This window comes from Puma concolor, chromosome B4 (genome assembly GCF_028749965.1).
Source record: "Puma concolor isolate L17-30 chromosome B4, mPumCon1.1.hap2, whole genome shotgun sequence".
Classification (NCBI taxonomy): Eukaryota; Metazoa; Chordata; class Mammalia; order Carnivora; family Felidae; genus Puma; species Puma concolor.
This window is the reverse complement of record NC_141673.1, coordinates 68424605-68440985: the sequence shown is the minus strand read 5'-3', so window position 1 is coordinate 68440985 and position 16381 is coordinate 68424605. Positions and strand designations below refer to the sequence as shown.

The following is a 16381-nucleotide window of genomic DNA, read 5'->3' as shown; positions in this document are numbered from 1 at the left end:
AAGGCCGCATGGCAGAGATGGTCACGGAACAGTCTGGCAGCTTCTGTTTTCTCAGTGGATCTGACAGAAAGGCGTCAGCCAGAGCATGTGAGAAGAGAAGAAAACAGGTGTTGGAGTGGATGGGGACAGAAGCTGTGAGGTGTTTCCTTGCAGGAGCAAGGAACGTGTGGGTGGGTCGCCTGGCACTGTGGAGAGCCCATCCCTATTTGTGGTCATGAATTAAAGTGAGACTAGTTTCCATACTTTGACGTTGCCACTTTGAGCTGCTATAGCTAAAAGTGGGTGATTCCATGGTAGAACTTCTGACCAGGACCAAAGAGGCTTCAGGAATGTACATTTCTGGTATCTGAGGGAACAGAGCTGGCCTCCAGCCATACTGTGAACTAGGGAAAGCCTATTGTAGGAGTCACTACGTCTTTCCCAGCATCCCGTCCTCCCTTCCTTTTCCAAAATAGAATCCAGTTTGCTCAAGGGTTCACCCAGCTCATGAGAGTCACAGGAATAGGAAACTGAGCTCGTCTCCAGCTCCAAGAATGGATGCTGATATATTTTTTTAATTTTTAAAAATTTAAATCCAAGTTAGTTAACATATAACATAGTACTGGTTTCGGGAGTAGAATTTAGTGATTCATCACTTACATATAACACCCAGTGCTCATCCCACCAAGTGCCCATCAGCCATTTAGTCCATCCCCCCCACCCAGCACCCCTCCAGGAACATGCAGTTTGTTCTCTGTCTTTCAGAGTCTCTTATGGTTTGTCGCCCTCTCTGTTTTTATCTTACTTTTGTTTCCTTTCCCCTAGGTTCATCTGTTTTGCTTCTTAAATTCCACATGAGTGAAATCATATGGTACTTGTCTTTCTTGGACTGACTCATTTCACTTCACGTAATTCACTCTAGTTCCATCCACGTAGTTGCAAATGGCAAGATTTCATTCTTTTTGATTGCCGAGTAATACTCCATTGTATATATATACCACATCTGCTTTATCCATTCACCAGTTGATGGACATTTGGGCTCTTTCCATAATTTAGCTATTGTCGATAGCACTGCTATAAGCATTGTGGTGCACGTGCTCCTTCGAATCAGCATTTCTGTATCCTTTGGATAAATACCTAGTAGTGCAATGGCTGAGTCGTAGGGTAGTTCTATTTTTATTTTTTTGAGGAACCTCCATAGTGTTTTCCAGAGTGGCCGCACCAGTTTGCATTCCTACTAGCAGTGCGAAAGGGTCCCCCTTTCTCCACATCCTCGCCAACATCTGTTGTTTCCTGAGTTGTTCGTGTTAGCCGTTCTGACAGGTGTGAGGTCATATCTGATATTCGAAACCAATCCACACACGCCATTTCTCTGATGATGGTTAGTAAGTCCAGGGATGGGGCATGGGGCCCAAGTTGGGCCAATCAGATAGAAGGGAAGGACTTGATCCCATTGGTGGACGCCCATTGTTTCTCTCTCCCATTTAACCAGAAGAAGGAAACCTAACGCTCCAGTATTGGCCTCAGTTGCAAAACGAAGCTGATGCTATCAACAGCAGTGGAGAGAGATGGAAATAATCTGGGACCCCAATGACATTGTTAAATCCTTGAATCAGCCAGCCTCAAAGCGCCTCTTACTTCTAAACTTCCTGTCACTTGAGACAATAAATCTCCTTATTTTTTTAAAAAATCATCTTAAGTCAGGATTTCTGCTACTTGCAGCAAAAGCATCTTCATGGACACAATTGTTTTCCTGTATTTACACCGTATTAGAAATCTTCAAACAGGCGGCCAGTGCTCGCCTTGTGCTCAGTTAAACATACGGTCTAACGACAGCATGAACGTGTGTGTCCAGGAAGCAGGACTCGGGGTCACCGTGGCACTTCTGCCCCTACAGTTTGGGATCACCAAGAGACACGTATGTTTGTTTACACGCTGGTTTTGCCAACTGAACTTGTTTTTGTTATTCTGTGAACCAATGAAAGATGTGTGAGGAAAAGAATAATTGTATAAAAGCCACACTGAATGCGTTTACTAAACAGTAGAGGGAAAGTAGCTTGACTACTGGCACGGGTGAGACAAGTATACAATAATTGGGAAATTTTGTTTAATCTAGAAGATTCTGAACTCAGATGGTTTCCTGACTATCTTTGAGTCGTCTCTCTACTTTTTAAAGCAGTTGGGACCAGGGGGCCCCTGGGTGGCTCAATTGGTTAAGTGCCAGACTTCAGCTTATGTCATGATCTCCGGGTTTGGCTTGTCAGTTTGACCCCCGCATTGGGCTCTGTGCTGTCAGCGCAGAGCCTGTTTTGGATCCTCTGTCGCCCTCTCTCTACCCTTCCCCTGCTGTCTTTCTCTTTTTCAAAAATAAATAAAGATTAAAAGGAAAAAAAAAGATGCTGGGGTGCCTGGGTGGCTCAGACGGTTAAGCCTCTGACTTTGGCTCAGGCCATGATCCCGTGGCTCATGAGTTGGAGCCCTGTGCTGGGCTCTGGGCTGACAGTGTGGACCCTGGAGCCTGCTTCGAATTCTGTGTCTCCTTCTGTCTCTGCCCCTCCCCTGTTCACACTCTGTCATTCTCTCTCTCAAATAAATAAATAAATATAAATAAATATTTTAAAAAGTGGTTTGTTTGTTTGTTTGTTTTTTCTAAAAAAGAGCTGTTAGGACCAGAAACTTTTAGTTTTTTAAAGGTCTGTACAGGGGCACCTGAGTGGCTTAGTCAGTTCAGCTCATGTCATGCTCTCACAGTTCATAGGTTTGAGCCTCGCATCAGGCCCTGTGGTGACAGCTTGGAACCTGGATTCGGTTCTGTGTCTCCCTCTCTCTCTGCCCCTCCCCTCCTCAGGCTCTGTCTTTCTCCCTCTCAAAAATAAATAAACATTAAAAAAAAATTTTTTTTAACTCTGTACAAAACTTCAGTCAGCTGTCACACACTTGTAGAAGGGGCTTTGTCCTTTCAAAATATTGTTACATGAAGGTATATTTAGATGTTTGACTTCAATAAAATAGTCACGTTGTTTTTTCCTTTTTACTGTCTCCCTGCTTTTACTGAATATCTACTATAACTGATTACCTGACTAGTTGCCGGTCTGGGATCTTCTGAGGACACGTGTCCACGGCTCCCCCGCAGCCTCGTCTCCCATAGGGCCACCTGCTGCCCTCTCACGCTCTCCTCCTCTACCTCATCAGCACCCGTTGTTTAAAATTACAAGACAAGGGTACGTTTCATTTCCATAGGAAGTCAGGAAGGAGCTACGTACCCTAAAATGTTACCTGCTATTTCTGCACGAAGAGATTATAGATTTTTTTCCTCCTGTGTGTGAATAATAATGATGTGAACTAGTATTGATTTGGTAATAAGAAAGCAAAAATAAAAGATCTGCCCCCACCCCAGGACAAGGAATGCCTTGCCTTTTGATGAGAATTTACTCTTTATGGAGAACTTTTAGATCCATCATATCAGGGGCACTTCATACCGACCTGCTGGAGCAACCATTCACTCCCGCGTACAGAAAGGAAACCAAGATGGAGAGGAGGGAGCTGTCTGGCCCCGGATGCCAGCGCTCATAAGTCGACCCTGTTTAGATGCCTAGGTCCATGATGCCTGCTTCTACTGGTTTTTGCAGTCCTCTACATTACTAAAGGTTTCGTGAAAATAGACTGATCGCGGCAAAATATGCTTCCGGTGCCAGAATCGAGAGTTACATTCATATTGCCAAAACGTAGCAATCTATATAAATATAGTTCAAAATGTTGGAAGCCCAAGTCCCAAACGGAGACTGGAGGAGAAGGAAGGCCTACCCAGCACAGGTGGCAGCTCCACACAAGGTCAATGTCACCTGGGAGATGGTAGTAACCTTTCTCGTCCAACGCCCGCTGAAGGCTTCAAGATAAACTCCATTGGTCTGCACCAGACAACTGAGGCCCATTGTTTAACCCCTTTGGGCTTTGGCTTTGTGTTCTATAAACTGGGAGCGCTAATACCGAAACACCTAAATCCTCTTATTAGGATTCAAATGGTAACATACGTAAAGCCCTGAAAACAGCCGCTGGTGGAGTCTGTCGTCATCATCTTCACTATCACCATCATCACCATCATCACCATTATCATCAATATCATCACCATTACCAGTACCACTGACACAAGTACCACACTACAAGTGGTACCCTTACCGGTACTATTAGAAGGAATCGCGGTACTACTGTTCTCATAAAAACTGAAAGACTTCACTGGTGCCGCCTGGTTGATGGCCATTAGAGCCAGAATATGATCAATCGGAACAGCATTCTTCTGTAAGGATTTGTCGGAGCTGTTGGGCGTCTTCTCTGCTTCACTCAGATCTCTTCATTCTCTTGCTGAGAATTTGGCCTCTCCCGGTTGACTGGGCAACCTCTCATCACCTCCAGGAACATATCGCCTCCACTTTGGCCCCCCTCAGCCCTCTGAGAATGGGAAAACGAGTTCTCTGTCGAGGAATGACCGAGAAGCGTTTCCTCGGTTCTTTTCCATCTTGGTAGTTCGTTTTGACTTCCCATGGCTCTAGAGGTTCCAGGAGGCTGCCCACATATGCAGAGCCACAGAGAGACTGGCAGGGGTGGGGGGAGATGAGGTTCATTCACCACTGGCCTGAACAGCCTGAGCGTGGGTCCTGAGGCTCAGCAGCCCCATGACCTGGTGTCCGTCCCGCCTGACCACGGTCCTTCCACCCAACCGGCGAAATCCTCCGCATGATGACGTGACTACTGTTGGCAAAGTGTTTCCCATAGTAAGTTATTTGTGCCACAACCTCGTAAGGAGTTATAACTGCTCCGTCTTACAGTTGAAGCAACCAAATAGTCTTTGAAAGCTGACGCTGAAGAAAACCTTAGAAGTTAACCCAACCCAATCCCTTCCTTTTTCAGATGAGGATGTTGGCCTGAAAGGTCAAGTGGCTTTGTGGCAGTGATGACAACGAGGGTGGCTTGACCAGATATGGCACTAAGCCCTTTATATCTATCATCTCGTTTTGTGTTCCCAACAATCCTACAAGATAGGACACATCAGATGGCTAGGAGTCACAGGCAGGTTTTCTGATGCGAATGCAGTGCTGGCTCCCTGCCCCCGCAGGGCTACCCAAGGGGTGTCCCTCTACTCCTGAAGCCAGGGCCATCCAGACAAGGTCCCTGCACCACGGGGAGAGAAATGGACAAAGACTGCCTCCAGGTGGGCAGGGCCCAGACCTTGGAAAAGCAGGTGAGACACAAGGAAGCTTGGCTAAGGATGAGACTGGAACTGGATAGCAGCAAAGGTGGCAAAGCCATCATGCAGCCTCCTACTCTGACCCCCCAGGATCCCTTTAGCAGCCACACAGCAGGAACAGCCCAAGGAACAGGCCAGAGGTTTGTGCAGGATTTTCTTTTTTGGACATAAACCTCTCAGACTCTAGTAAACTATGAACAGGTAGGACAAAGGTCCAAAGGAGAAGTCCGCTGAATGAATATGAATTTTCACCGAAAGTAAATCACTCGTTCCCAACCCGGGATGACTGTGCCCCCCAAGGGACATTCATCAATATCTGGGGACATTTTTATTGTCACATGAGTGGGACCAGGGTGCTACTGGCAAAGAGAGGAGAGAGGCCAAAGGTGCTACTAAGCTTTCTACAATACAGAGGGCAGCCCCCCTCCACAAAGAATTATCTGGCCCCCACTATCCATAGCGTCGAAGCTGAGAAACCCCGGGGGTAAATGGGGCAGGCTTAGATGTAAACATGACGTCAATAACACCGAGCACCTCAGGTTCAGAGAAATAGTGAAGCCGGGCAAAGGGTACTGGGTGGAGGTTGCAAGAGCTGACTTCAAGCCCTGACTTGATACAACTGGTTTGGAGCTTGAGGAAAGTCGTTCACCATCTCTGGGTCTCTTTTTCTTCCTTAGAACGAGAGCAGCCATGTGATGAGGCCCGATCCTTCCTGGGGGTTGGCCTGGTGACACACAGGAAACACCAGCAGAACGTTGTTAAGTTGTAATCACTCAAGCATGTCAGAGGTTTGTGCACCATGGTTTGTTCTAGAAGAGGATCGGTACTTTCTGCCTCCACTTACAAAGGTAATCCATCGTCATTACAGAAATCTAAGAAAATCTACAATAACACAAAGGGAAAAGAAAGAGGTATATTATGATCCCACCCCTTTCAAAGGAGTTCTGTTCTAGAACTCTCCAGATACTGAACTCCACTACTTTGAAAATGAAAAGGAAGAGGAGAGGGTGGGGTCACTGCACTCCCCTTTGGTTGGTTTTTTTGTTTTTTTTTTTTCTTTTTCACTTCCCTGTAGTGCAGCGAAGCTTTACAGACATTGAGTCATAGGTAGAGTTCAAATAATTTTAACTCTGGCTATTTGACTTTGCAGCGGTGTCTTAACTTCTTTTTTTAATTTCTCTGTTAAATTGTGGTAAAACACACGTCATGCAAAATTTACTCTTTACCATTTTGAAGTATGCAGTTTAGTAATGTTAAGTATATTCACCCTGCTGTACAACCAATCTCCAGAACATTTTCAGCTTGCAAAAATTAAAACTCTTTTTTATCTCTGCTAAATGACACCTCCCTGTTTACACCTCCCTACCTGCGGCCCCTGGCAACCACCATCTACTTTCTGTTTTATGAACTGGGCTATTCTAGATGCCTCGGAGACATGGAATCATACAACATGCGTCCTTTCGTGATTGGTTTAGTTCGCTTAGCTTAAGGTCTCCGAGGTTCGTCCAATGCTGTAGAAAGTGTTAGAATTCCTTTCCTTTTGAATAATATTCTAGTGTATGTATGTGTCACGTCTCATTTACCAATTCATCTGTTGATGGTCACTTAGGGCACTTTTATCGTTTGGCTATTGTGAACAAGGCTGCAGTGAACATGGGCGTACAGGTATCTCTTAGGGCCACCTGCCTTGTATCTCAGTGTCTTAACAATTTCTCTACTGTGCATCTCAAAGCTTTGGAAAGTTCCTCTTTCCGAGTAGAGGGTTATAAAGTTCTACTTCGGGAGGCTAAATCCAGCCCTGATGGGCCAGAGAGACGTGTCTCCAAGGTGCCCTAGTTCCTTCCAGCCCTTGACTGACTCCTAGGAGACTTGGGTCTGTAATTCCCCAACTCTACTTTCATAGGCCTGTGACCTCCCTACTCACTGGGACATTAACACAACAATAGTATCTTCCATGTGGAAGCATGTGACAGTTTACAAACCGTGTTTATCTGGACTGCCCCTCTCTGATTTTCACGGTCATACAAGGTGGGCACATGGGGATCAGTGTGTCTATTCCACACGAAGAAGGAGGAGCTCAGAAACACAGCCAGGTTGGAGAAGAGCCAAAACCTAATCATGTGATCTGTCTCCTGCTTCTGTGACCCTTACACTCCACCATGTCTAGAAGTGATAGGGTGATGAGCTGGGGGTCGTATTGGGGAACTCCCCAGTCAAATAGATAGAGGGGATCGGAATGTCTCAGTCTTTTTAGTCACTCATGATAAAACATACAGGCACAGAGACAAATACTCGTGTGTGCATTTGCATGCATGAGAAGAGAAAGAAGCACGCATCTAAAAGGTGGGAAAAAAGATAAATAATGCCTGATCAATTACAGACCAGTACCATCAAGTAAATCCTGGAGTTAATTAAATTCGTAGGCGTCCCTACTTAAAAGGATCTCTTACAGATTTATAACCTAGACTTTGTCAACAAGCTTAAACTATTAGCAAAAGAGAAATCGTTTTCTGTTACAAATGATGCATTGGCCTGTTGGGAAAAAATTCGCCACCTGAATAGAGCTTGCAGCATAGCCATGAAGAAGAGTTGGCGCTGGACAGAACGTAAATTATGGTAGCTCTGGAGATGGGACCTCTTAGAATCCCTCTGGAATTACAGGCTGCAAAAGGGATTTGGCCGCATCACTGCCATGCCTGCTGCTGTTCGTTTCTGTTCTTCCGCTCCATTCACTGCAACTAGCCACTCACACGTAAATAAATAGCAACTTAATCAAAGCCTTTGTGCTAGTTTATTAAAATACTTGCATAATACTCCACTCTCTCTTCAGATCCTTCCCCCACAGCTTTTACGCTGAAGCAGTGACTTGTCTGTGTTTTCACATGAGCCCAGAAGCATCACTTCCCTTCTTGAATTGCTCCTGTACAATGGCAAGACTAACACCTTTTCAAAACGGTGACATCTGCAGATTCCTTGGTCTTCAGACAAAACGCTGTCCAAATTTCAGGAGTTTTCCCTGAGCATGACTCAGGGTTTTTCTATCTTATCTCAATCTCCAGTTGATTAGAGAACTTTTCCGGTCCTACAGCATGATTTGCGAGGGGTCCCTGTTGAGACGAAGTTGAATGTTCCAGATTAAGTATATTGTTCTGCATGAGAAATCACCAGGGCCTGCAGAATGCCTGTGAAATCAGCCGTGGATCTGCCTCGGATGTCTGACAGCAACGTCTGCCTCAAGGCCAGAGAAAGTCTAGACCGGTTGCCCCACGGGGCTATTTGGTAGTGTTTGGGGACACTTGGGGTTGTGGCAACTGGGGGAAAGAGGTGCCACTACATCTAGCCGGTCGAGGCCAGGGATGTTGCTAACCATCCTACAACGCACGGGACAGCCCCTCAATAAAGATGAATCCGATCGACACATGTTTGCGGGGACTGAAAGAACCAAGTACCACAGCATGAGCACCTTGAACAACAAAAATGTGTTGTCTCGCAGTTCTGGAGTCTGCGTCAGTGCCTCTTAAGGGTGTGAGGGAAGCATCTGTTCCAGGCCTCTCTCCAGGGCTCGCAGATGTCCGTCTTCCTGTGTCTCTTCACGTTGTCTTCCCCGTGTGCATCTCTGTGTTTAAATTTCCCCTTTTTTGTAAGCCACCAGTCATATCAGATTGGTTGGCCCTAATGACCTAATTTTAGCTTGATAACCTCTGTAAAGTCCCTATCTCTAAATAAGGTTGCCTTCTGAGGTACTAAGGGTTAGAAGAACTTCGATGTATGACTTGGGGGGAGGGGACGCAAGTCAACCCATAACGCAGCCTAAAATGTCAACAGCACTGAGTTTGAGACACTCGTGTGTAAATGGTTACTTACCTTCCCTGCCTGCTTTTTCTCCTCTCTGTCCTTAATTCGGCTGACTCTTTGGAATAACATACCTAGACAAAAGATAAGAATTCTCATTTATCATCAGGATATAATCACCAGGCATTTAGGGATGGATACGTACAGACATCACAATGGTTAGGTAAAAACTCCACTTCCGTGCCCCATCTAGCACCAAATAGACCCCTTTATTTTGCCACCTATGTTCCTTTTTTCTCTGGGTTCTTCCCCTTCGACTGGCTTTGGTTTTGAGGCCACTGGTCAGATGCCCATGGAATGCAGCCATCCGTGTCCTATATAAAAAGAATGCTAGTAGAAGAAGCCTTCTGAAACAGTTTCAAGTTATGGGTAACTGAAATGCCTTTGCAGTACGGAGTAATGTTAAAATATGAGCCTCCAGTGAATCAGATGGGGGCTCGCATCCCACTGGGTCATTGTGGCTGTGTAACCTTTGGAAAGCTAATTAACCTCTCTAAATCTCCAACAGTTTCCTTCCTGGTAAAGGGGGGAGATAATAAGAATATCTGCACCACAGATAGAGCTGCAGTAGCGATTAAAGGAAATAATGCATCCAGTGAGATTAGCTTAATGCCCGGCACAGAGAATGTAGCCACTGAACATCAGCTGCAGAGGTCTGGTCCTTTCCTGCCAGTAAACGTCTCCTTCCATGGTACCCGGGCCATCACCGGTATTATTGGTATTATTATTTTTAATACATTGGAATTATTATTTTTAAAAGACATGAAAATGTCTCTGTGAATTCATTCCTTCACGCCGTGATGCCCGTGGCGCACTTTCCGTGCGCGGGGCACTGGGCATGCAAATGTGGGTAAGATCCATGCAATCTAGCAAAGGAGGAAAACAAGTAAATAATAACAGCTGTGCATGAAGTGCCATTATAGAACTATACAAAACACTTTATGGGAACTTGAAGAAAGATTCATGGAAAAGGCCTTTGGGAAAATACAAAGGCCTTTGCAGAAAATATTTATAGAAACCTGAAGTCATCATGTTGATTCATCCAAATGCAACTCGGGATTTACACCAGCAGCTTTTTTAGAATCTATTATGACAAAATCATGCCCCTTTCACACTACAAGGGTTTTTCAAATATTAAATGAAAAATGTAGAAGAGAAGAGAGAGAACATTTTTAACATTAACGGTTTGTTTCCGTGAACAGAGAAATGAGAAAACATCTCGTTTGATGATGATGAATTATTTCCAATATTCATGGGTGAGCTAAGCAATTAAAAATTTGTAGTGTGTTCATTTCAGCCATAAAAAAATGAAAGATTAATCTGGGAAATCCCACTCATGTTACAAAGACAGTAGGAGTGGAAAATATAGGGACAGCTATTTCTAACAAAGTTGCTTTTAGTAAGAAAATATTTAGAACAAAAGAAATTGCTGAATATAATATTTATGAAAGAGAGTATCTGTTTTATTCACAACTGTTGTTACTGCTTAGGACTGTAGCACAAAGCAGATTCAGAAGAAGCTATTGAGTAAGTTGGTTGCTTATCAGTCAAAAGATAATAAATAATAAGGTGAGTGGGAAAAAGTCAGCTTTCAAGATGTCTACATTAAAAAAGAGTTTGGAATGTCGTGTTGGAAATACCACGCACAGAGAATTTCCTTCTGACCTTTGGAGGCTCGCTTCAGATCATTAAATAATTAGTTTAGACTGACGTGTGTTGAGGGCCCACTGCTGCTGAGTCAGGGGAGGCACCCGTGAGAGAAAGGCTGCCCTGCTTTTATTTGTTTGCTTGTTTTTAAAGTTTATTTATTTAAAGAGAGAGAGAGTGCGCGTTCAGGCAGAGGGAGAGGGAGAGAGAAAGAATCCCAAGCAGGTTCCACACCATCAGTGCAGAGCTCTAGGAGGGACTCGATCTCACACACTGTGCAATCATGACCTGAGCTGAAATCAAGAGTCAGATGCTTAACTGACTGAGTCACCCAGGCGCCCGTATTTGTTTATAGAAAGTATAGTTGGGGGCACGTGGGCGGCTCAGTCGGTTAAGCGTCTGACTTCTGCTCAGGTCATGATCTCACAGTCCGTGAGTTCAAGCCCTGCATCAGGCTCTGTGCTGACGGCTCAGAGCCTGGAGACTGCTTTTCAGATCTGTGTCTCCCTCTCTCTCTGCCCCTCCCTTGCTCACACTCTGTCTCTCTCTCTCTGTCTCTCAAAAATAAATTGACATTAAAAAAAAAAAGTATAGTTGAAAAGGGTTGCCCTGCTTTCGTGAGGAGGAGGTGGACAGGAACGTGGAATCCTGCTGCGAGGAGTTAGGAATTGACTCCTGGAGAACTAACACATTTATTAAAATAAAAAGTCTTTCCCCCATATATCCATTCATTCAATAATCACTCTTTAAGCACTTACAATATGCTAGGCACAAGGTTTGGGACCAGAAAGGAAACGTTGGATGAGATATAACCATAGCCCAAGAGCTTCAAGGTCTGGTTGAAGGTCACAGACATGTAAATAACAAGAATAATCAAGTGTTAGAGATGTGATAGAAGCATGTGATTGTCCGGGTACCATGGAGGGAGACATTTACTGGCAGGAGAGGACCAGACCTCGGAAGTGGAAAAGCCCCCAGTCAACTCAGGCACCAGAAGCAAGACCCAGGAAGTGAGAAGAGAGAATTCAGAGCAGTTCTGGCCTCCCCTACTGGACACCACCCCCCCCCCCCCACCTAGAAACCCCACTCACCAAGGGAAACAGGGTGGGTTACTCAAATTACTGGAAGCTTAGTCTGCCAAAAAATAATTTGTAAAATCATCAGTTCATCAAATGTACCTTTCTACAAAACAAAAACAAAAACAAAACTTGCTTCTCTTAATTATTGATAAACCGTCGTAGGAAATTAATTTGTCTCCAATGGAACAGTTTTAGTAGTTTAGGAGGATTTCTGTAGTTTTTATTGACAAGGTTTCATTCTGTCATCATAGAGGCATTTAAAGAAATCGTCAAGTGTTTTTGAACTGTATTTCAAATTCAGAAATCATCCCATAACCGAAATATCAGTGCTTGCTTCCTGCAAGAATTTTTCAGTTTGTACTGATTTCTTTCATGCCATTTTGGTTTTGCAAACATTTGAGCAGTTTTGTGATGATTCTGCCAATTTCTCAAGTATGTTGTCAACCCAACTTCTCCAACAATTTAATAATTCAAGTCTACCGTGTGATGTGATTGTTCCTGTAGCTTGCAGTTTATTTCTCACCTTACCAATCTCTCCAGCGTTTTAGGATTTTGTATTTTGTGTTTACAGTCAGTGAATATCAAAGTTGAGGCACTGGTCATAGAAATCATTAAGATACAATCTTCTGGGCTGCCTCACTTCCTTCCTGCTGCCTTGGTTTGTTTTGTCTCAATTGATTCTTCTTAGAAATTTAAAATGCCATCATTTTTTTGTAGGGTAGTTTGGACTACCGCTCATTTTTTTGCTCTCAAATTTAAATTTAAATACAACTGTATCTGCAGTTTCTTCCCGAAAATCCCCAGCTAAAACTTCATCCCTTTATCTTAAGCCTTTACAGTTTTAATCTAATTTGATTTAATGTAACATAATTACGTTTTAATTGCTGGAAGTTCAAAATTAACATTCACGTGCTATTTGAGGAATTGACAAAGAATACTAAGCATTGAAGAATAGAAAAATGACATTCAAATCATTAAAAAAGACAATCTTTTGGGGGCATGTGGGTGGCTCAGTGGGCTGGGCATTCAACTCCTGATCTTGGCTCAGGTCATGATTTCACAGTTCATGAGATCGAGCCCCTGTGTTGGGCTCTGTACTGACAGCACAGAGCCTGCTTGGGATTCTCTTTCTCGGTCTCTGCCCCTCTTCGGCTTATGCTCATGTTCAATCTCTCTCTCTCTCTCTCTCAAAATAAATAAATAAACTTAAAAAAAATAAAAAAGACAATCTTTTGAATAGCAATAAAATTTAAAAGTTAGATAAATTGGTCATTGGGAAATTGAAATGCAGTGAATTGGTCTTAAGCCAATTTAGCGTAAAATGTCTTGGGGACTCCATTCTGTTCTTAATCCATAGTCAGCTTTTTCTCTCACTCTTCTACTAATGATTAAAGAGGGGGTGGGTAGGCAGAATAACAGAAGATAATCCCAAATATGTCCACATCCTAATCCCTAGAAGCTGTGAATCTTGCCTTCCTTGGCAAATGGGACTTCACAGATGTGATTAAATTCCGAACCCTGAGATAGGGAGATTATCCTGGATTATCTGAATGGGTTAGATGTCATCACAATATCCTTATAAGGGGGAGGCAGGAGGGGGGAGTCAAAGGAAAAGCCAATGAGATGAGGAAGCAGAGATTGGAGCCATGCACTTTGAAGATGAAGGAAGGAGCCACAGGCCAAGGAATCCAGGCGGCCACCACAAACTGGACGGGCAAGGAAACAGATTCTCCCCTCGGCGCCTCCAGATTCTCCCCTCATGCCTTGACTTTGGCCCAGTGAAACCAGCTTAGGACTTCTGACCTCCAGAACTGTAAGAGGACAAATTTATGTTGTTGTAAGTCACGGAATTTGTTGTAATTTGTTACAGCAGCAATGGGAAAGTAACACAGGGTGCTGTTGACTCCCCCTCTCATTAGTTCTTCATCCTGTTCCCACACGGGGTTTTACAGCCAGGCATTTGGCCCACCAGGGCCATCTCTAGGGAGAAGACCAGCAGCGCCCTGGCTGGACCTTTGTGAGACCATTTTCCCCCAACCGCTTTCCTGGCCCCTGTATATCCGCCCGGAACCAAGGTGCAGAGCCATTGATGTTGTTTTCGTGTTGTCCTAAGAAGTCACCAAAACACATTATGAAATTGTCTCCATTAATCTGACCCAAAGGACACACTGTGCCCTAGCCTTCCCATCCTATTTTCCATCTCCAGCCACGCCTAGCTACATTTTCCCGTAAATCTTACCAGCCAGTATGTGGCCCAGCTATAAGAGCTAAATGATTCAGATACAATATGTTCAGCATTACAAAAAGCTCCCGATTTGCACACACACCCCTATAAAGCTTAGCTCTACAGATTTCCCCATTTTTCCCGAAATAGCTCTTTATCTTCCCAGCAGTCCCATTAAGCAGGTGGACAGCGTGTAGCCCCAGCAGATCCATGAGGTTAAATGACACCCCCGAGGCCTGATAGTTAGGGACAGACCAGGGGCTCAGACTCAAGTCTCATGACTAGCTCTGGCTTAGTTAGCATCTGTGACTTCTGGAGCAGGCACCAACACGCAGGTGGCAATAGGTAAAATTCAGTGGCGCCGCTACCAGAAGAAATACAACCCCACCTGCTGGTTCCAGCTTGAAATGCCTCCGTTAGAACTTGATCCCTTCTCAAAGTGCAAATGGCATGGAGGGGAGCTTTGCAGGGCACCCGGGCTCACTCCAGTCCCAGAGCCCGCAGGTTATTTTAGGACTCAGGTAAATTGCTGCACCTGATCCCCCAGGCTTCGGGGAAAGTCCAGGATTTCCAGTAATAGCCACCATTCGCTCTGCCAGGCTACAGCAGGCTCTTGTTCTGGGAATTCTGGGACCTGGCCACTGCAGTGAACATGAATTGTGTGGGGATCCCTTAAAGTTTGAGGATGTGAGAGGAAGGGTTGTATCTTGAGAGGCTGGATTCCGAGATTCCCCGGCCTCTTCAACTTTCAGAGAAGCTGTGATTTCTAAATTGCAAGAACCCAGAGTCCTGTTTTCTCACAAAGCTAAGAGGGAGTTCCTAAGACTGAGGGAACTGAGACTCCCTAAGACTGACAGAGCTAGCATTTTCTGTCTGCTGAGTGGGCCGACGACACTGAGACCAAGGGGTTGTCGGCTTCAGAATGTGTGCAGAGGTGATGTGCACCCTCTGGAGGATCCCTCGAAGACAGGGGCTGCTCTAAAAGACGGCAGAGGGGGAAGAGAAGGAAAACCCCACCAGAGAAAGAGTCTGTAAAAAAAAACGTTATTAGAGAAAAATCCCAGCATTTTGAAAGAAGGATCCTATAAAACTCTTGTACTCTTTGTTTAAATTGTGGTAAACTACATATAATAAAATTTACCACCTTAACTATTTAAAAAAAAATTTCTTTACTGTTTATTTATTTTTGAGAGAGAGGCAGAGTGTGAGCAGGGAGGGACAGAGAGAGAGAGGGAGACACAGAATCCGAAGCAGGCTCCACGCTCTGAGCCGTCAGCACAGAACCCGACGTGGGGCTCGAACTCACGAACTGTGAGATCATGACCTGAGCGGAAGGCGGACGCTTAACCGGCTGAGCCACCCAGGCGCCCCCACCATTTTCAAGCGTACAGCTCAGTGGCATTAAGTATATTCACCTTGGTGAACAATTGTCGTGACTATCCATCTCCGGAACTTTTGAATCATCCCAGGCTGAACTTCTGTTCCCGTTGAACAATAACTCCCCATTCCTCCCACCTTCCAGCCCCTGCCAACCACCATTCCTCTTTCTGTCTCTACGAGTTTGACTGTGGTAGGAAGCTCACGTTAGTGGAATCATCCAGTATTTGTCCTTTGGTGTGTGGCTCATTTAGCTTAACATGATATCTTCAAGGTTCGACCCCGTTGTAGCACGTGTCAGAATTTCCTTCCTTTTTAGGGCTGAGGTACATACCACATTTTGCTCATCCATTCATCCATCAATGCGCATTAGGGTTGTTTCCACCTTTTGGCGATTGCGAATAACACTGCTATTTCAAAATTTGGAAAAGCGAGGAAATCTTACTTACGCAGTGAGTGTGGAAAGTCATGCCAGAAAAATCCCATCGTAAAATGCATGTGAAAATACATACCTCTGTGTGTCACGAGTGCCGGAAAGTTTGTACACGAACTCAGTCCTTACTCAACATCAAAAAACAAAAGCTGGGGAGACGCCCTTTAAATGTAATCACTGTGGAAAACCCTTTAGGCAGAACCTGTACCTTATTGGAAATCAGAGAAATCTCAGGACAGGGAATCCATTTAAAAGCGTGAATGAGGGAAATGGTCACTTACAAGCCACACCCTCAACACGAGGGACTAGATGGCAGAGCAATAGCTTATTTCTTGAAGAGGATGGCAACGCCAGTAACCATAGGGCAGATCATCACACACACGCAGTAAATGTGAGGAAGGCTTTGATCACGCAGACGGATCTACGCGTGACCCAGGCAACAAAACCACTCCCTCGCACACATTGCAATAGATACCACAAAATCCACAACAAAGAGAAACCTTTAGAAATGCAGCAGTTATGGGAAATCCCTTATTTGGAGATTCAAA

The 16381-nt window shown here is 44.6% G+C and overlaps 1 long non-coding RNA gene across 2 annotated transcripts in view; it reads right to left on the bottom strand.

Moving 5' to 3' along the window:
- LOC147579202 (uncharacterized) overlaps positions 1-16381 on the bottom strand; it is a 39843-nt gene that overhangs the window by 13918 nt on the left and 9544 nt on the right. Inside the window, exons 2-3 of one of the 2 annotated variants that reach the window (XR_015253658.1) lie at positions 11812-11854; positions 9086-9147 (exon numbers count right to left, since the gene is read on the bottom strand). This is a non-coding gene — a long non-coding RNA (uncharacterized LOC147579202). The remainder of the gene's footprint in view (positions 1-9085; positions 9148-11811; positions 11855-16381) is intronic. The other variant, XR_015253657.1, reaches the window with a different exon arrangement.